This window comes from Balaenoptera acutorostrata, chromosome 4, assembly GCF_949987535.1.
Source record: "Balaenoptera acutorostrata chromosome 4, mBalAcu1.1, whole genome shotgun sequence".
Lineage (NCBI taxonomy): Eukaryota > Metazoa > Chordata > Mammalia > Artiodactyla > Balaenopteridae > Balaenoptera > Balaenoptera acutorostrata.
The window spans coordinates 73,187,222-73,209,731 of record NC_080067.1 but is presented as its reverse complement, the minus strand read 5'-3'; the positions used below and the strand labels follow the sequence as shown (position 1 = coordinate 73,209,731).

Here is a 22,510-nt window from a genome sequence, read left to right as displayed (position 1 = left end):
CCTGACCACACGACCGCTTCTGTATACTTCTCTCTCCTTCATTCATTCTTCTCCAACTATACTGACCTTCTTTGAAACCCTTGTGCTCTCCCATCTCCAAGCATTCTAACATGCTATTCCTTCTGTCTGGAGCATTCTTCCCTTTCCTTTCTCCTCCTCTAGGACTCTGCATAAAGTCCTTTAAGGGAGGCTTTCCTGATTAGGAGAGATCTCTCTTGAATCCCTTAATATTCTGTACTTTTATCTTCTGCTACTTTCATCAAGTCATATATCATCATATCACATTCCTAGCTACCCTGTAAACTCTAAAAGGACTGACCACAACTGTTCTCTTCTTTGTGCTCGCCAGTATCTGGCATATAGTCAGCAGTAATTCAATAAATATATATTACATAAATAAATGAATACGATTATTTAATTACAATGCCATAAATACAATAATAAAGACACAATCGTAGCCCACAAAGGGAGAACAGATGGGTAGGCTCTCAGGCCACCTAGGACAAACTGCGAGTCATAGAATTTTGTGAATAGGAAGTCTCCGAAGCACATTTATTTTAGCGCCTTCCTGTATTTTATGATCCAGAACTGAATGAGGTAAAGCATTTGCCTAAAGCTGAATAGCCATCAATGGCAAAACTAGAACCAGTGTTCCTTTTCCTCTTCAAAGAGTTCTTCCACAGCATTATGCTGCTTATACTAAGAGAGATGGATCTGGGACCTTTAAAAAATAAATGGGGCTTCCCTGGTGGCGCAGTGGTTGGGAGTCTGCCTGCCAGTGCAGGGGACACGGGTTCGAGCCCTGGTCCGGGAGGATCCCACATGTCGCGGAGCAACTGGGCCCGTGAGCCACAATTACTGAGCCTGCGCGTCTGGAGCCTGTGCTCCGCAACAAGAGAGGCCGCGATAGTGAGAGGCCCGTGCACTGTGATGAAGAGTGGCCCCCGCTTGCCACAACTGGAGAAAGCCTTTGCGCAGAAGCGAAGACCCAAAGCAGCCATAAATAAATAAAAATTAAAAAAAAAAATTAAAAATAAGTAAAATCTTTCATTGATTTAAAAAAAATCAGTAAAGCTTAATATCTTTCTTAATTTAAGAAAAAAATAAAAATAAAATAAATGAATAAGAGATAATGCAACTGAAGGAATGAACCTGGGGAAAACACTAGACTTGTTTACAGAGGATAGAAATAATAGTGATGAGATGAGAATATGTTCAAATGACTCCAAGATTGCCAAATAGGGTGATTCAAAACTGATAGGAAGGAACTCAAATTCCTTAAGTGCAGTCAGAGGATGTGTAACTAAGGGAGGATAAATTAAATTCCTGAAGTGCAACAAGTGTATGATCCGGGAAGGAAGAGAAGAGAAATTCCCTAAATTGAGATACACCGCAGAAGGAACAGAGAATTTATGAAACACCTGTTATCTAATAGTATCCATCCAAGCCCAAATCCTGCCTGCCTACCTGCCCCTAATAGCTCTCGCCAACTGTCTATCTCCCTGGATGTCATCAGATTGATAAGACAACAAGAACTAGGAACTAACAGTGCAGTTTAACACAGATAACAGAGCAGCACTGTGTGTATCAGGGCGGGGAGGAAGTGTCTTTAGTCAGATTCCTTTACACCCTAAATCCACAAATTCCAGTGTTAACTCTTCCTCTATCCTAGAATTCTGCCTATTTTTCCTATACTTTTCTCTGAGTAAAAGCCCAGTCTTCCTATTCACTCTACTTATACTTCTGGGTAGATAGACTTATATCTACTCAATCAACCAATCTGGAAAACTCGTAGTTACCTGACCCTCCTCTGCCAATGTCCAATCAGTTATTAAATCCCAACCAAATTCCTAACACGGACAAGAAGACTTTTTATAGCTTGGTCTCAGCCTACTTTTACAACCCTTTCTCCAAATATTTATCCTCATATACCCTATACTCTGGCCACACTGTCCTCTGAAATCTTTACATACAGTAAGTTCCCTACATACAAACCTTCAAGTTGCAAAATTTGAAAGATGTGAACATGCGTTCTCATGTCCAATCACATAAGTTAGTTCACGTGTCTGGCATGCATTGTCACATGCGTGCATCCTCTACAAGTGGTTGTGCTTTTGTGTACTTTACTGTACAGTACTGTAGAGAGTACAGTATCTTTATTTCAAGCCCAGGATGTCCGGAAGCAAGCGTAAAAGCAGCAGTGATGTAGGTGGTACTGCTAAGAAGCGCCAAGTGATAACGATGGAAACAAAAGTGAAAATAATTGAGATAGTGGAGCGAGGTGAAAAAGCAGTAAACGTCACACACTCTTATAACATGAATCATTCAACCATCAGTACAATTCTAAAGAACAAGGACAAGATCATGGAATATGTGAAGTCTGCTGTGCCGATGATGTCAATGATAATAGCGAAGAAGCGTGGAAAAGTGATGGAGGAGATAGAGAAGCTTCTCAGTGTGTGGGTGCAGAATCAGCATCAGCACTGAGTCCCTCTCAGCTTAATGCTGATTCAAGAGAAAGCCAAAAGCCTTTATGAAGCTTGAAGAAGAAACATGGCCAAGAATCAGAGGGCACATCTTTTAATGCCAGCCATGGCTGGTTTCATCAGTTCAAGGCTAGAGCCAACTTTCAAAATGTAAAAGTAAGCGGTGAGGCAGCAAGTGCAGATACAGTAGCTGCCCGAGAATTTCCTGAAATGCTCTGAGAATTTTCCCCCCCCCCCCACAGGACCAACCTGTACTTTTTTATTTTTATTTTTTAAAAGACAAATTATTAAAAGTAAAATGAATGAAATCACATGAGATCAAGATACAAAGACAGAAATTCAATGTAGAAAAAAAGACCTTGCTGGGAAACAGTCAATGGGAAACATGGGAGACATTTCACAGATGCACAAAAAGCTCACGTTGTAAACAGGATTAAGCTGCTGTTGGTTCCTCATCACATCAGGGTTTCATTTTGCTCAGCCTGAGATCTCACTCGATTTCAAACTGCCTGTGATCCACTCGGTCTAGAAAAGCTTTCCGTTCAATGTACCCCTCCTTCCCTCGATTGTGGATGGCTAGTGCTTCGCCAATGCCCTCTTCCTCCTTGAAGCCCTCCCAGTCCAGCTCGGACTTCTCTAGGGTGCTCATCTTCTGCTTCTTGGCTCCTATTTTCCCCAAAAGGCTGCTCGTGCCCCTTGATCTTTTTTTAACCCTGACCCGGCAGGAAGTGACGGCAGAGCTGAAGGGACATTAGCCTGGGTTTGTTTTTTTTTTTTGTTTTTTGTTTTTTTTTCTCATTTTGCTTGAAGAAGGATTTGGCTTCTTTAAATGTAGCATCCACTTCCTTAGCCACCCTGACTTCTTCACCAGCAAAATCAAACACCTTGGTGGTTTTAACTTTTTCTGTGTCCTTAGGTTTCTCTAGCTCTTCTGCTTTGACCAACAATTTACTTGAACTTGTCTCTTCAGCCTCCTCTCCTCTTTTAACTTGTGTACACGGAGGTGCTTTTGATTTTAGTCCTACGTCATTGAGGAAACTGGCCTATAGTTCATCTTCCTTCTTTTTCCTTGCATCCTCTGACTCAATGCCTTTTTCTTGCTCTGCAGCTGCATCTTCCCCCTCACTACTACTTCCTCCAGATTCCTCGTTGGCGTCCCCCTCGTCCTCTTCTAATGAGAGGCCACCTTGTTTTCTCTTCCTGGCCGGAATGCTCTGAGCCTTTCTTTTTCTCCCTTTGGTTTTCTGTGTCTGCTCTTCACCATCCACTTCATCTTCCTTCACTAATTCAGTTACATCATCTTCACTATACTCTCCACCCGATGGCACACAGTCTTCGTCCTCCTCCGAGGTGGAGAAGTCTTCAGAGTCGAATTCCTCCATGTCGCTGCCACGCGGGGCGGGCGGAGCCGCAGCAGCTACCCCCGAAGGCAAAGCTCTAGGGAGAAACCATAGACAGAGATGCGGCAGGGTCGGCGGCAGCTGGGGCGGCCCCCGCAGCGTGCTCTCAGAAATTATTGATGAAGGCGCGTATTTACCCGAGCAGATTTTTAATGTAGATGAGGCAGGACTGTACTGGAAGAGGATGCCAGACCAAAGTTATATCAGGAAGGAGGAAAAGTTGATGCCAGGCTATAAAGCAGCAAAGGATAGGCTAACTGTTGTTTGGTGGCAATGTTTACAGTGATACGAAGCTGAAGCCCCTCTTAGTTTATCATTCAGAGAACCCAAGAGCCCTTCAAAACATAGCGAAGGGCTCTCTCCCAGTTGTGTGGAAGAGTAACCCCAAAGTCTGGGTTACACAGGCCGTTTTCCAGGACTGGTTTTTCCACCACTTTATCCAGGAGGTGGAGAAATATTGCTTGGAGAAGGACATCCCATTCAACATTCTTTTGCTGCTCGACAATGCTCCAGGCCACCCCACATTCATGGACGACTTTCATCCCAACATCAAAGTAGTGCATCTGCCACCAAATACTACGTTGCTTATCCAACTTATGGACCAGGGAGTTATAGCGACTTTCAAGAAATATTATTTACATCACATTTCTTGTCAGGCAGCAAAGGTGAGTGATGAATTGGGAACAACCTTGTGACAATTTTGGAAGGACTATAACATCTACAAAGCCATAAAAAACATTGACTTCACTTGGCATGAGGTTACAGCCGTCACCATGAACAGGGTTTAGAAGAAGCTTTGCCTGCAGTTTATTCACGGTTTTCGTGTATTTGAGAAGGTGGATGAGGAGTCCAAAGAAGTCTTCAGCAACTTAGTGACCCTCAGCAGGAAGCTGGAGATAGATCTGCAAGAGGACGATTTCATTGAACTCCTTGCTGTGCAACACGAGGAGCTTACTAATGAAGGCCTGATGGAATTGGAAGCCCAGAAAAAGGACGAAGAGAGACAAGAGGAAGAAGAAGTAACTGAAGAACCGAAGAGATTCACGATGCAGGAAATGGCAAGGGGATTGTTTTCATCTGAGGAGGCACTGTTAGTTTTTGAGGCACAGGACCCGAACATAAAATGGTACACGAAGGTTGCAGCAGCCATTCAGAATGCAATCCAGTGCTACTGTGTCATCTATGATGAGAAAAAAATAGCTACTACCCAGACATCACTGGATCCTTTTTTCAAGAGGGTAGACCGAATTGAATCCAGCAAGGGACCAGAACCTGTGCCATCAACATCAGGCATGAGTGAAATTGCATCTTGCCCTCTGTCTCCTACTGCTGATAATCCTTCACCTCTACCATCTCCCACCTCCTCTCCCTCCTCCAGTCAGTAACTCTTCTTGCCTGTTTACTCAATGCCAGCCCTTGTATGCCAGCTGTTGTACTGTACTACTGTACTTTTCAAGGTAATGTACTGTAATATTAAAAATGTCTTCATTATTTTGGTTTTTTTATGTATTATTTGTGTGAAAAGTATTATAAATCTATTATAGTACAGTAATATATAGCCAATTGTTTTAGTTGGGTACCTAGGCTAAATTTGTTGGGCCTACTAACAAATTGGACTTATGAATGCCCTCTTGGAATGGAACTTGTTCATATGTAGGAGACTTACTGTATTTTTTACATTTTCACATTTTTGTTTGTGTCTGGAGGAGAAAGGGGTAATTTAGTTATTCAATTCTGAATGTTTTGCCAAAATAAAAATTTGGGCTAAAATTATATAATCATACACAATTTTAATATATTATATTATTTTAATACATTTTCACATATATATTATATATAATAAGGAATAAAGTATCCAGCATGTTTAATTATGAAGTCTATATACATATTATAGACATCAGTCACTACTCCACTATACTTATATGAAAATTTAGAGTTAGCAATTTATATGCACATAAAACTCATCAAATGCTAACGACAGTTTAAATAATATTTAATAGGCATTTCTTTGTAATTCTTTTAATAGTAGCAGTGAATATGATTAAGGTAGTTAAATATTCCCCCTGGGAAATGAATGCCTAAAAATCCACGTATGTCCTTTTGAAGACTTTAAGAAATTAATCAGAGATGTTTGGGTAATGTAGAAATTTCTTTGAAGACATATATTTAGTTAAAGAAATTAGGCAATTCTGTACTTCATAACTTTAGAGTGATGGCTATTCCTTATTATGTGCCTTCAAAGTCTTTTGCTTATAACTCTAGTATAACATTTACTTTGTTTTGCCTTTTATAATAACTACCAAATTAGGAATGAGTCTCCATTCAGACCACAAGTCTTACAGGGTAAGAGTAAGTGTATTTGAAGTAGTAACACAATCATTGTTTAATGAATTCATAAGACATCATACGTAATTTTATTTCTCTCAGGATGTTAGGATATTTTAATCCTTAAATTTTACTGCTTACTTATCTCTCAAACTTACCCCCAATATGCTATCTCCATGGATACTGACATTTAAACATTTTCAATTATTTTCTGGATTATTACAATTACCCACTAAATAATTTCTCTGCAGCTAGACTTGCCTTTCTTATACTCTCTTCTACACTGCTGCCAAATTGATCTTTCTAAATGTTAATCTGATCAGATCAGTCCCTGCTTGTCCCTACTTTATTAGTCAGGACTGTGATGGGAAATCAGTGTCACACACAAATGGGTCAATGGAGAAGATTTAAATGAAGGGACTGTTTTCAAAGATATGAGCAAGGTCAAAGTAATGGTAAAGACCTCAGGACTCTCAACAAGAGCAAGACACTACCACAAGGCATTCTAAAAGGGAAAAGGGAGAGGGCCTTTACCAAAACCAGGCAAGAGATCTGTAGCTACAGGAAAGGACCTCCAGATAAGATTGTGGCCCTAGGTTGAGGAAAGCAGTTACTGCCACACCCAATTGATTTGGATCAGGTAACCTAGAAGGAGAGCATAAGACAGGTAGTCTTGTGCAAGTGATCTTTGAGGAAGTTCTGAGGTGAAATCTGTAAGGGAGGAAGGAGAGTGAGAAAAGGCAAAAGATGAAATTAAGCAAAAATGTGATTTCAGGAGAGGTTTAGGTTCAATCTAATCCCATAGCACACTTCAGAACATAGATTGTAGAACTTGGGTTGGTCTAAATTTCTGGAAAAACTTGTAAAAGAAGCATCAGTAGGGTGAATTGCAGCCTTCTTTACTTCAATTGATTTTAAATTTGTAAATGATACTTATCATCTCCTTCTCCTTCTCCTTCTAAATTCCTCTTATTCTCACCTAGAACTTCAGATGGCCTCAGTAGCTTGTTTGGTGAGATGATTCAGACTCTCATCGTTGAGAGGCTTGATACCATCATTACCATACCTTTACCAGGCAATGATTGCTGTACTTGTTCATTTATAATTAGGTTAGGCATGGAAGTACCACGAAATATCCTGTAGTTAACCTAAGTACTAAACATATTCCTCCATGCTCTTGTTAAGTAACAACAACCATATCTCCTTAGGGTCATCAGGTTAAAATACTCAAGTGTATACAATTGTGCCAGTATGGTAACTCCTTTCTTTGTTTGCTGGTCAATTTGAAAAACTCTAAGTGATCAGCTGTCAGCCATGGCTTAAGTTTAGTGAGACTTTTGCAGTGTCTTTGAGTGAAAGCATCCCTCTTCTGGGAAATAGGACCTCCAGGTCCACAGGGTCTTAAGTTGAGCAAATGGAAAACACAAATTCTCTCAGTCGGGCCCTGGAGTGACTGTGAAGTGAAGTCACGCCTTCCTCCATCTCTTCGTTTCTGAACTCATTGAATAATACGGGACATAGCACCATATATGGCCATTGGTTTAGGATAAAGGTACTGCTTTCTGAAGGATAGTGTCCCCATTAAGGGGTATCATCTCCAAACTGATATTGCAGATGTGCCTTAAATGGGCATTTCCATGCTCTGTCAGGTCAGCAGCCTCCAAATGATTCAATATATGGTAACATCAGAGGATTTATTTGCCATGTTCCCATCATCATGCTTCTTTTGCCATTAAAAGGGTCTCTTGGTCTGAGGAGACAATATGTGGGATCCCATTCTATACATCACTCTGTGAGCCCTTGCATATTATGCTGACTGCGATACTGCTGTTAAAGAAAAAAGGTAAACACGTATTTGGAATATGTGTCACTCTGCTCAAGACAAATTATTGCCCTTGTCAGGATAAGAGGGGCACAGTGTTATCAAATTACCATCAAGTGTCTGTTTGGTTTCATCAAAGTATGGTATCATATCAGGGATTCAGCATTAGAATCTGTTTCTGGATAGGATGGACATTTAGCTGGGGCATTAGCTAGATCAACTTCAGTGAGAAGGGAACCCATGCTATTCGGTCCAGAGGTAGTCTCCATCTCTGTCATCATGGCTACTCCATTCATGAGTCTATTTAGCAAGCATAGAAGTTGGTTTATAATCTATTGGACCAGTCATCCTCCATACCTGGTTAACATATGGTAAATTCCTCTTATTTTGTGTCCATTCCCATATGTCCACTCACATTCTACTTCCTTAGACATCCTTGACCCTAAACTGCCAATTTTGTTCCTTACATGCCTCCAGCCAATTAACCAAGTCATTCACCACTGCCTATGCATTCCTGTATATCTTTGTTTTGAGTCACATGTCTCTCAACAAAATTGGGTGATGAATAATACTGACCAAAGCCCTCTCTACTGTTTGAATTTTCTCATCACTACTGTCTTTCAAGGCTTCCTCTGAGTGGGCTGTACTGTAACAGCAGCCCATTTGGGGCCCAAACTAAAACACCAGACTGAACTATCCATGGACCAAGTCTGGGTTATTTTCTTCTTCTCCTAAGCTGGTCATAAAGAATCACCCCATGAGACCACAGTTGTGAGCTGTGTGAGTGGTATGTTTTGAGACGGTGCTGGGTGACATGGAAGTCTGAGACACTTATTTTTCCAGCTCACTTATGCCCTTTGGAACTGCTTAAGGCTGATCTAAGATGTAACCCTTCCATTTTTATAAATAATTGCTGCTTGGGCTGCTAAAGTTTATGACTTGGTGGGTTTGACAGCCACCAGCAGTGAGCAGTTTTGGTGTCACAGCTACTTGATGTTCCTTGGCCAGATATTTATTCTGCCTGTGATCCTGACTATCAAGGAGAAGTTGGGCTACTACTCCACAATGGAGGTAAGGAAAAGTATGTCTGAAATACAGGAGATCCGTTAGGGCATCTCTTAGTATTAACATGCCCTGTGATTAAGGTCAATGGAAAAGCACAACAACATAATCCAGGAAGAACTACCAGATCCTTTGGAAATGAAGGTTTGGGTCACACTGCCACATAAAGAACCATAACCAGCTGAGGTATTTGCTGAAGGCAAAGAAAATACAGAATGGGTAGTAGAAGAAGTTATTTATAAATACCAGTTGTGACCATGTGACTAGCATCAGAAATAATGACTATAACTATCATGAGTATTTCCTCCTAATTTGTTATGAATAAGTTTTGTGTGTATTTATATATATATTAAGCAAATAGCCTTGTTTTCTTTCCTCTCATATTTCCTTACCATATAATATAAGATTTATTGATTTTCTATCAGCATTTAAGTATTGTTAATTTTATATCATAGTATTTAAGTTATGGGATAGCAGAAGAGTAAACATCACTCAAGGATTTTACTTCCTCCTCTGGAGAAAAGATTAGTGCATTTTCAGTTGTATGCAGGATAGCTGTATCATGTAAGGTGATATTATGACTTTGTTATTATCTTTTTTGGAGATTAAGTATGGTTTAAGAAGATATGTATAGGGGAGGAGACCAAGATGGCGGCATAAGAGGATGCAGAGTTAACCTCCTCCAACGAACACATCAAAAATATATCTACATGTGGAGCAATTCTCACTGAAACAAACTGGAGACTATGAGAAAGACTTTTACACATCCAAGGCTGTAAGAAAGATCCACACGGAATCAGGTAGGAAGGGAAGAAAAGTGATCATGTCAGGACCTTTGCCCCTAGTAGGGGACACAGAAGAGAGGGAGGATGACACAGGCTCAGAGATCCTGCCTGGAGAATGAGCAGTTTGAACCACATAGGTCAGAGACCCGGAGCCTGAGTCCCCTTATCTGGTTTGAAAACCAGTGGACTGACATGTGGACTGTAAGAAGTCTGGACTCCACTCATGAGGAGTGCACACACACTTGATTACTCCAGAAACAGGCTGGGGGGAGCAGATTAAAATTGCCCAGGACTCTAGCTGGTTTCCTGCAACCATCCCAGCGTGCACCCCAGCCCAGGACTAGAGCCCTCTCCAACCCCTCTTGCTCCTCAGTGCAGCTCCACACTAGGGTAAAGGCTGCCACAGCTGAGGAGAGAATGCAGTTGAGGGGGACAAAGCCGGTTTGGACTCAGCACAGCATCTGAGTGGGGCAAGGGCAACCATTACTGGTGCTCATGAAGGCAGCAGATCAGGATTGGTCTAGAACTCTAACTGGTGTGCTGGGACCACTGCAATGCACACCCTGGCCCACACTAGGTGTCCACTCCAGCCCCTCTTGCTCCAGCACTGCTCACCTCTGGGGTGAGGGTGCTGGTGCTGGGAGCTGAAAGAGAACACACTTAGTGGGAACAGAAACAGCTCAGACCGGATCCTCAGGGCTTCTACTCCAGCAACTTGGGACCCAATCCCACCCCCAATAAGGTAGTGTTGACACTAAGCAGAAGAGAAGTCCTAGCTCCTACCTGGTTCTGGCTCTAGACTCTCCAGTCCCACCTTCCACCAAGGTCATAGCTGGTAGCACACCTTGAGGGAAGAAAGAAGGAAATAATAAAGATTAGAGAGAAAATAAATGAAATACAGACCCCCAAAAAAGCAATAAAAAAAATCAGTGAAACCAAGATCTAGTTTTTTGAAAAGATAAACAAAACTGGTAAGCTTTTAGCCAGGCTCATCAAGAAATAAAGAGAGCGGATGCAAATAAATAGAATAAGAAATGAAAAAGTAGAAATAACAGCCAATATTAAAGAGATGCATAAAATCATAAGAGACTATGAAAAGTTATATACCAATAAATTGGACAACCTAGAAGAAATGGATAAATTTATAGAAACATACAATCTTCCAAGACTGAACCAGGAAGAAATAGACAATCAGAACAGACTGATCAGTAGTAGTGAAACTGAATTTAGAATAAAAAAAAAATGTCCCAGCAAACCAAAGGTCAGAACCTGATGGCTTCACAGGTGAATTCTACCAAACATATAAGGAAAAGCTAACATGTCAAACTATTCCAAAAAATTGAAGAGGACAGAATGCTTGCAAATTCATTCTACAAATCTACCATTACCCTGATACCAAAACCAGACAAAGACACCACAAAAAAAAGCAAATTACAGACCAATATCTCCAATGAATATAGATGTAAAAATCCTCAGAAAAATTAGTAAATAGAATTCAAAAATATATTAAAAAGATCATATACCATGATCAAGTGGGATTTATTAGGGATGCAAGGATGGTTCAAGATCCACAGATCGATCAGTCATACACCATGTTATCAAAAGGAAGGATAAAAATTATATGACCATTTCAATAGTTGCAAAAAGAAATCATTTGATAAAATTCTACATCCATTCATGACAAAAACTCTAGTCAAAATGGGTATAGAGAGAACATATCTCAACATAATAAGGGGCATTTATGACAAATCCACCACTAACATCATACAGTTAGTGAAAAGCTGAGAGCTTTTCCTCTAAAATCAAGAACAAGACAAGGATGCCCATTCTTGCCACTTCCATTAACATAGTACTGAAAGTCCTAGCCACAGCAGTTAAACAAGAAAAAGAAATAAAATGCATCCAAAATGGAAGGGAAGAAGCAATGCTGTCACTATTTGCAGATAACATAATACTCTGTATAGAAAACCCTGAAGTCTCCACAAAAAAAATATTAGAACTAATAAATGAATTCAGTAAAATTGTAGGATACAAAATTAATACATGTAAATCTGCTGCTTTTCTATACACTAATAATGAACTACCAGAAAAAGAAGAAATAAAACAATCCTGTTTAAAATTGCATCAAATAAAATAACTAGAAAGAAACTTAACCAAGGAAGTGAAAGACCTATACTCTGAAAACTATAAAACAGTGATAAAGGAAATTGAAGATGATACAAATGGAAAGATATCCTGTGCTCTTGCATTAGAAGAATTAATACTGATAAAATGTCCATACTACTCAAAGCAAACTACATATTTAATGCAATCCCTATCAAAATATCCATGACACTTCACAGAACTAGAACAAATAATCCTAAAATTTATATGGAACCACAAAAGACCCCAAATCGCCAAAGCCATCTTAAGAAAAAAAGAACAAAGCTGAATGTATCATATGCCCTGATTTCAGACTATACTGCAAAGCTACAGTAATCAAAACAGTATGGTACTAGCACAAAAACAGACACATAGATCAATGGAACAGAATAGAGAGCCCAGAAATAAACACATGCACTTATGGTCAATTAATCTATGGCAAAGGAGGTAAGAATATACAATGGGAAAAGACAGTGTCTTCAATAAGAAGTGCTGAGAAATCTGGACAGCCACAGGTAGAAGAATACAATTAGAATATTTTCTCACACCACATACAAAAGTAAAATCAAAATGGATTAAAGATCTAAATGTAAGACTATAAATCATAAAACTCCTAGAAGAAAACATAGGCAGAACACTCTTTGACATAAATCATAGCAATGTTTTTTTTTTATCTGTTCCTAAGGCAAAAGAAAAAAAGGAAATATAAACAAATGGGACCTAATTAAACTTAAAAGTTTTTGCACAGCAAGGAAAATCATCAGCAAAATGAAAAGAAAACCTACAAAATGGAGAAAATATTTGCAAATGTTATAACTGATAAAGGGTTAGTATCCAAGATATATAAACAGCTCATACAACTCTATGAAAAAAACAAACAACTCAATTTAAAAATGGGGAAAAATACCTGAATAGACATTTTTTTCCAAAGAAGACATACAAATGGTCAACATGAACAAGAAAAAATGCTCAACATTGCTAATCATCAGAGAAATGCAAATCAAAACCACAGTGAGACATCACATCACACCTTTCAGAATGGTTCTCATCAGAAAGACTACAAATTACAAATGTTGGTGAGGATATGAAGAAAAGGAAACCCTTGTACACTGTTGATGGGAATGTATATTGGTGCAGCCATTATGGAAAACAGAATGGAGGTTCCTCAAAAAACTAAAAATAAAACTAGCATATAACCCGGCAATTCCACTTCTGGGTATGTACCCCAAGAAAACAGAAACACTAATTCAAAGCACCTCAATGTTCATAACAGCACTATTTGCAATAGCCAAGATATAGAAACAACCTAAGGTCCATCAACAGATGAATGGATAAAGAAGTTGTGGTATATACACATATATCACAATGGAATATATATATATACAAATGGAATATTACCCACACAAAAAAAAGAAATTTTGCCAATTTCAACAACATGGATGGACCTGGAGGGTATTATGCTTAGTGAAATAAGTCAGATAGAGAAAGATAAATACTGTATCATTTATATGTAAGATCTAAAAAAAAATAAAGCATATGAATGAATATAACAAAACAGAAACAGACTCACAGATATAGAGAACAATGTAGTGGTTACCAGTGGGGAGAGGGAAAGAGGGAGGGGCAAATTAGGGGCAGGGGATTAGGAGGTACAAACTACCATGTGTAAAATAAATAAGCTATAAAGTATATTGTGCAGAACAGAGAATATAACCAGTATTTTATAATAACTTTAAATGGAGTATAATCTAAAAAAACATTGGATCACCATGTTGTACACCAGAAATTAATATAATATTTAAGTAAACTATACTTCGATAAAAATATAAAATAAAATTAAAATTAAACATATGTTTAGATGCCAAGTTGACAAAAGGCAGACTTGTGATGGTTAATTTTATGTGTCAACTTGACTGGGCTAAGAGATGCCCAGATATCTGTAAAACATTATTTATGTGTGTGTCTGTGAGGGTGTCTCTGAAGAAATTAGCATTTGAATCAGTAAATTGGGTAAAGAAGATCTCCCTTACCAATGCAGGTTGGCATCATCCAAAACACTTAGGGCCTAAATAGCACAGAAAGGCAAAAGAAGGGTTAATTTGCTTTCTGCTTGAGCTAAGATATCCATCTTCTTCTGTCCTCAGACATTGGTGCTCCTAGTTTTCTGGTCTTTGGCATTGGACTGAATTATACTACCAGGTTTTTTGGGTCTCCAGCTTGCAGATGGCAGATTGGAGGACTTCTTAGCTTCCATAATCAAGGCCAAGTCCTATCATAAATACACATATATATAATTTTATCTATACTTATAAGATATATTTTGTGTATTATTGGTCTGTTTCTCCAAAGAACCTGAACTAATACACCATGCCGAACAGCATTCCAGCAGCTGCATTTTGAATGATGTTCTCTGCAGCAGATGGCATGCTTTTGCTCCAAAATCTCAGTTGCCTGTTTGAAACTCTTCTGTTGGGGCTTGCCAGAGACTCCATGAATATCTTCATCTCCTACAAATAACTCATGCACCATTATAGGATCTTCTGGGTTACATGATCCAAGTGGTAGGACTACTTGTACTATGGCCTCTATGTGTCCTTTCTTGCCCAGGGTCCCTACTGAAGCCTGGAAGCTTTCCACATCACTTGCTAAATCATTCAGTGCAGTGTGATGTTTGCTCCACATTGCTTCTTATTTAATGGTAGAATGCACAAGGTAAAATAATTTCCCCTTTGCCTTGGACCAGGGCCCCAGACCATTGACTCCTTAAAAGGATCACAGATGTGGCAAGCCACTGGATCTCTGTATGGCTTATCTTTCCTACTCTCTGAAGCTTGTGTGTCTTATCATGGCATCCAGAGTCACCTAGGCTGTGAATTCAGCTTTCTCTGAAGTTCTGCTATTCTCAATATCAAGTCCTTTGCCTATTCAGCAGCTCAGTATGCCTTTCAGTTGCAGGTGATAAGGATCTCTTTAAAGACTGCCAAGGAAGACCTCTGACTTTCACACTTACCTTTAATAGATGATTAGTTATTTTCTCTCCAGAATGCACCAGCAGGCACTCACCAGTAGTCACCCAATTCCATATTCCTTAATTTTATTATTTTCCCTCTATCTCTCAAATGTCAGAGACCCTGTAAAAGCTAGTGCACTTCCATCATCTTAGCAATTGTACTACTATGACATCCAAGGAACTATCAACACACTGCTTGTCATTAGGGACAGGGTCTTCATTGCCATTCAGGTGGTATATGATCCAACTCCAGAATTACATATTTAGAGTTTGCTCTATAGGACCATTTCTGGTACGAACTGTCTTAAATCGGGTTCCCTAGAAACAGAATCTGAGGCAGAGAATCTAAAACAAGTGATTTATTCAGGGAATGCTCTCAGGATAAACCTTTAAAGAGGGGAGGAAAAGAGGACAGGGCAAAGAAGAAGCTAGACAAAGATATGGTTCCAAGAGAAATTCATCCTCAACCTGAACCCATGAAGAGCTCTGAAGTCTCAATTGTTTATAGAGGTTGCACTACTTATATCCAAGGATGCTGGGTTGTTATATCCTTGTATTAGTCGACCACTGATAACTGACCACTGGTAAAGTGGAGGATTGCATAACTTTCTAGGCATCTCCTGGTAAGGCAGTGCCCACTAGCTAAAGGCTCTCCCCATTACTGCTAAAATATAAGTTGTCAGTAGCCAAGACCTGCAGCATCTGGGGAATGAGTGTAACATTCTGGCACACCAGTCGCCCTCCCCTCCAGCTTTCTGATTTCCTAAAGGTGCTTCTCTTTGATCAAAGTCAGAGGGCAAGAGAGACCACAGATGCAACTATAAAGATACAATTCTTAGGACACAGAACAGGGTAGAGATGGTTGCATAACAGATGCAGAGGAGCACACAGAAAAGGTCCTGTGCTTCTGCATAAAGTCACTTGGGGCTCCCACATAACCTAAAAGATTAAGCCACAGTCCTCAGCATGGCAGGCTCTTCACAGTCTCTCTTCCTTGCCTCCCTTGAAGCTTTATACTTCATGGCTATTTACCTGATATAACATATGCCCTGGCCAACATTTCTCAGACTTTTATTTCTGAAATACTTTTCTTCTTGCCTGATATTCCCCTTCCCAATCTCATTACATCTTCCTGCCCCCCTACCACAACTTCCCCCTACTGGACCACACACACACACACACACACACACACACACACACACACACACAGAGTTTAGCCTAACAACAATCACTCTACTCTAGTTCTTATGAGTCGGTTTCTCAAATAGATCTTAAATTACTTGAGAAGAGAGATGGCTTTGCTTTTCAATTGCTCTGCCACAGAATAGCAATGAGTGAATGAATGGAAGAAATAATGAATGATTCATTCATATCCTTCAAGGGTCAGTTTTAAGTAACATCTTTTTTAATGTCATCTCTGGCCTCTCATTCCTGTCTCAAATTTTAGATGCCCCTCCACTCTGTTTTTATAACCCTTGACTTACATTTTTCATAGGACTCACCATAGGGTGTTATAATGATTTGGTCAGGTGCCTGTCACCTGCACTGTAATATGAGCCTTTCATCATTATATTTCCAGTGCCTAGCAAATAATAGGTCCTTGAAGAATATGAAAGATGGATAAATGATTGAATGAGTGAACGGGTGTAAGAGACAGTGACAAACCATAAAATTTCCGGGAAAGGGAGCAGATTTTTCTTTTTAGAATCAAATGAAGAATTGAAAATTACAATAAAATGGAATTTTAATAAGTGTGGCATGTTCAATGGGTTGCACAATATTTGACAGAATATCACAGATAGACAGATAATAGATAGCTTATATAGAAAGAGATAAGGAGATAGAGATAGAGATAGACTTAGGGTGGTTTTATCTGATTAGCTTTCAATTTGGATCAGAGAACATTTCCAATTTCTAGTATATGTAATATTATCTATAGTTCTTGAGTAAGGATACATTTAAGTTAATGTGTTTAAGGTACTCAACACTGCTAATTTGTTAATATATGAGTATCATTGGCACAAAAATTTCTAAGAATCTGATTAATCTCTAGACGAACAGCCTTTAGACAAAATAGTTTTAAAACACCTTGATCTGAAAATTATGGCTCTTCAGGGTTCTCAAACACAAAATTTATTTAATTCAAAAAGCTTCTCTTGGGCTTCCCTGGTGGTGCAGTGGTTAAGAATCCGCCTGCCAATGCAGGGCACACGGGTTCAAGCCCTGGTCCGGGAAGATCCCACATGCCGCAGAGCAACTAAGCCTGTGTGCCACAACTACTGAGCCTGCGCTCTAGATCCCTCGAGCCACAACTACTGAGCCCGTGTGCCACAACTACTGAGGCCCGTGCACCTAGAGCCTGTGCTCTGCAACGAGAAGCCACGGTAGTGAGGAGCTCGTGCATGGCAATGAAGAGTAGCCCCCGCTCACTGCAACTAGAGAAAGCCCGCGTGCAGCAACGAAGACCCAACGCAGCCAAATAAATAAATAAATAAATAAATAAATAAATAAATAAATTTATTTAAAAAAAAAAGCTTCTCTTGAAGAATTGTATGGAGAAAAAGCTTTTATCTTATTCTTTGGGGTGATCTTTCAGTGAGCTGTTGCATGCCACACATGTTAATGCTTCAGCACAGGGAGTCTTGGTTGTTTATGAACTTTGTTGAGTGCAAAGGTTTATTTGCGTCATCTGATAGCTTTTGACAGGAGTTTAGCTCTTCTAATGGCAATAATAGTCATCTGTTTTTCTAAGCACTCTGATTAAAATAAAGCAAGGAAATGAAAATGTGTTTAAACATGTTTCAGACAAATAATGTCAGTCTAAACCAACTGGAAATACAAGTGCTGTCTTGGTGATCTTCCTTCTAATCTTGATCCTTAGTAAAGCAAAGTCAATGCAACCACAGTTCCCAAGCTCAGTGTGGCTATTTTTACTCAATTTCTTTACCTCTTCAATCATAGTATATCTTATCAGTAACAAAAATAAAAACATGCTATATTATCTATGATTAAATCATCTCTGTTTAGTTTTCCTGTACCTACTATTTTATTTTGAAGTAAAATGGGGCAACTCTGCATTGCTCAATATTATCTTTTTTTTTCAATCTTATTTCTTCTAACTTAATACAAAAAGGAAAATTTGAAGAGTTGGAAAGGACCGTAGAGATAGTTTTATCTGGTCTTCTACTTTTATCTTTGTGAACAACTTGAATCCAGAGAAATTGCACAAGTGAATAGGTGACTATGCTAGGAAGAGAACCCCATTTTCCTGATTAATAGTCTCTGTCTCCATTTATCCCACACTACTATTAAGGTGCTATTAATGTCTCTATTCACTCATTCATTCATGAGTTCATAAATGTAAAGCTCTTAGAATCTTAGAACTTAGTGTCTGGTGCATATAATATTTATTAATATCTTATTTTTCTTATAATTAACTATCATTTAATTAAATTATTTCATTATATGTAATTAGAGTTTTTGTTAAATCAGAAACATATGAATAATTGTCTATAATATATTTACATTGCCTCTCCTTTCCAGGAGAATCACTGTACTTTATAAAACATTTACTCATTAATGTAGGTAGAATAATAGCCCCTCCCAAAGATGTCTGAACCTTAATTCCCCAGACCTGGAATATGTCATATTTCATGGCAATGGTAGAAGAATTAAAGCTGTAGATGGAATTAAGGTTGCTAATCAACTGACCTTGAGTTGTGGAGATTATTTTGGATTATCCCAATGCCACCAAAGTTATCATAAAGGTCTTTATAAGTGCAAGAGAGAGGCAAAAAAGAGAGAAGAGAGTTGGCAGTGAGAAAAGGACTTAGGCCAAAGTTGCCAACTCTGAAGATGGAAGAAGAGAGCCAGAAGTCAAGGAATGCAGGTGGCATCCCGAATCTACAAAAAAAAGGAACAGAGCCTACAGAAAGGTAAGGAAGCTCTGCAGACATCTTAATTTTAGCCCAGTGAGACCCACTGCAGTCTTCTGAACTACAGAACTGTAGGATAATAAATGTGTAATTTTAAGCCACTACGTTAGTGGTAATTTGTTACAGTATCCACAGGAAATGAATATACTCATTTTTAAAGGAATATAAAAAGAACATTTTTAGATGTAGAACCTGTGCATTTGGTCAAAGCGATTGTAGAAGTGTGACCAGAACACTCTAGTACAGTGCTAAACAGTAGAAGAATTTGAGATAATGGAATATCCCACATCTGTATTGTCCAGTGTATAGCCCTTCACTACACTGAGCTCTTGAAATGTGGCAAGTATGCCAGAGAAACTGAATTTTTTGATTTAATTTTAATTAAAATTTAAATAGCCACATGTGAACAGGGGCTAATAAACTGGACAGCACAGTTAGTGTTTGGTTTATAATTAAATGTTTCTCCCCTATCCTGCCAAGATAATGTAGCAAGTCAGAAAACAAGTCTCTGCCTGCTAAAGTACTTGAACCCTGTTTAGTAGATTATGTACTTGGTAAATATTTAATGAAGTCTGTGGGAATGTGGTGGCAGTCACCATTAATACCAAGGAGGTAGAGGAAGACAGTTACTGGGGGGAAGATAACAACTTTTTGCAGCCAAATTCCAGCAGGTTTGGCCTCTGCCGGCAATAAGGTCAAGGGTATCCAACCAGCAAACTGCACACATCCAGTGGCATTGATCCCACATGTGTCTGATATTACAGGGCAGAGTAACAGAAAATCAGTTCAAATTCACTCCCAACTGTGGGGCTCTTGCAGTGTCGTGTTCTTTGTCCTCTTTGTATTTCTCCTGTTTACTCACTGATTTTGGTTCCACCTGCTTTAACCTCTACCTTGTGCAACTTTCATAGAATAAGTAATCTTTTCTAATGCTTTCACAGGTGGGACAAAAAATGGGATGCAGGGGAGGGCTGAAACAGCGGCAGACTTTTTTGAGAGTTTAGTTTTTAATTAGAAGGTAAAAGCACATACACATCTTTGGAAAATTAATTTCAGCTAGTTGTGGTTATTTTTCAGTGGGTTATGGGATTTTAATTATGTACTTATACTTCATTTTATAGCACAATAAGGCAGTTTCTCCCATTGCAAAATTTCTCACTTCTCCCCACTCTCCATTCTCACTGTTAAGTACTGGTTCAGATCCTCATTGTCTTCCTCCCACACCAACCATTATAAGAGATAAGACTTACTAAGCAATCAATATGTGCCAGCTGAGCGGCTAAGCATAAATATTTTAAATCACATACAGGCATACAAGAGTCATCTCCACTCATCTGTTCACACATTCACTTAATTACCCAACACTTCCTGAGCACCTACTATTCACTCTGATATGACTCTGGTCTGAGGACTTGTTGAGGGCTCAGTCTATGGATGTCCCTGTACGGGTGGTTTGGAGACTCGTGAAGAGGGTAAGATAAGCATGTGCTTCAGGTTAGCACAGGCCACCGCATAAGCTCTCTGCCTCAGAAGCCAGATCCACTGAGTTTGGATGCCAACTCTGCCCTTTATCAGCTGTGTAACTTGGGGCAAACTACTTTGCTTATCTGGGCCTCAGTTTCCTCATCTGCTGTGATCAATACCTAACTCACTGGCTGTTTTAAGTACTAAGTGAATTCGTACAGATAAAGCTCTTAGAATCTAAATGATCGGTAAGCATTAATTAGTGTATTGATTAATTTTATGTCTCCACATGGCTAGGCTACAGTGGTCAGTTGTTTGGTCAAATACCAGTCTAGATGTTGCTGTTAAGGTATTTTTTTAGATGTGATTAACATTTAAATCACTAGACTTTGAGTAAATCAGATTACTCTCCATAATGTGGGTGGGCCTCGTCTATCAGTTGAAAGCCTTAAGAATAAAGACTGAAGTTTCTGAAAAAAAAAAAGAATTCTCAAGCCTGCAAGATTTTAAACTCAAACTTGCAACATCAACTCTTACTGAGTCTCCAGCCTGCTGGCCTACTCTACACATTTCAGACTTGGCAGCTCTCACAATTTCATGAGCCAACTCTTTAAAAGAAAGAATAGTTAGAATAAATAAAGAATTATTTAAAATAAATCTCTCCTTCTCTATGTATATACATATAATATGTAACATATTATTATATATTATATGCATATAACTTGTCTAACATCATGTTTAATACAGGAATCTATCTATCTATCTATCTATCTATCTATCTATCTATCTATCTAATCTCCTACTGGTTCTGTTTCTCTGGAGAACCTTGCCTCATACAGTTAGTGTTACGTTAAGGAGATTAAAAGTAAAATATCATAATTTGACCTTGATTTTTGATGGTCAAATTAGTGGGGTGTCTCTAACATCTCTGACATTTAAAAGGAAACCTTCCCCCAAACAGAACATAAGCAAAGGGATAAAGTGAACAGTCCCTCACCAGCTTGCTTCAAAGTAAATTATTATGATTCAAAGAGTAGATTTTATGGCAAAATTCCATCTTTTTTTCTCTCTCTTTTCTGAAGAGATAGATCTGCTAGGCTGGGAGCTGATGGGAGGGACTAAGGGGGAAATTTATGTCCACATGATAACTAGACAGAGACTTAATACAAATCATAAACTAAGGATTTTCCCACCTAACTTTCTGAAGAGACATGCTGATCTGCAGTCATGCGGTACCGTATCTCCATCCTTCCTCTGCTCTTGGCTCATCCCTTCTCGGAAACGACACTACACAGGACTTGGAGGGGAACACTGTCGAGGGCCAGGAGAAAGGGCCCAGAAATCTCATCTAAAGCCCCCCATCCCTCGCATTACTGCCTTTTCGATTTCTGAATATAAAATATCTGCCTGCTAGAAACAGTTCCTATCCTGTCACCATGATTTAACGATGACATTAAGTGGGATTCTAACATAATCAAGGCAAGAAAGAGTCTTTCTGAAAAAATGTGAGGATCATTTGTAAATGGCAGGGTTAGTAAATTAAATATATCTGTTCTGCTTGATATAATAACCACCATTTCATGTGCTTACTATGTACTAACTACTGTTTTAAGTAATGCACACATATTAACTTGCTTAACCATCACAGCACGATGAAGTAGAGTTTTACTGACTCATTTGAAAGAGGAAAAATCTAAGGCTCAAGTATGTTGCATAAATTTTCCAAAGTTACTCTACTAGTAAGTGATAGAACCAGGATTCAAAAGTTTGTGCTTTAAACCACTTAACACCTCGTTACTTTCTCAAAAACTCCAAGGGGACTCAAAGGACTGTTTTAAATAGTAGTTATGACAGGCAAGCACTAATGGTTTTTAGTATTAGTAACCTTCATGTTCTAATACTAGAATTTATGTTAAACTTTCACATTTGTACTGATTCCTCTCTCAAGCCCTAAATAATTATACAGCCAATTGTTTACTTAGAAATGTGTTCATCCATTCTGCTTTTACGACCTGAGAAAGCCTGAAAAGTCAACAGTAACATGCATTGTCACTAAGTGAAACATTTGTCTCCCAATGG

At 38.9% G+C, this 22,510-nt stretch overlaps 1 pseudogene; it reads right to left on the bottom strand.

Moving 5' to 3' along the window:
* Positions 1–2,946: 2,946 nt before the first annotated feature.
* On the bottom strand, positions 2,947–3,868 carry LOC103004499 (craniofacial development protein 1-like; annotated as a pseudogene).
* Positions 3,869–22,510: the final 18,642 nt, after the last annotated feature.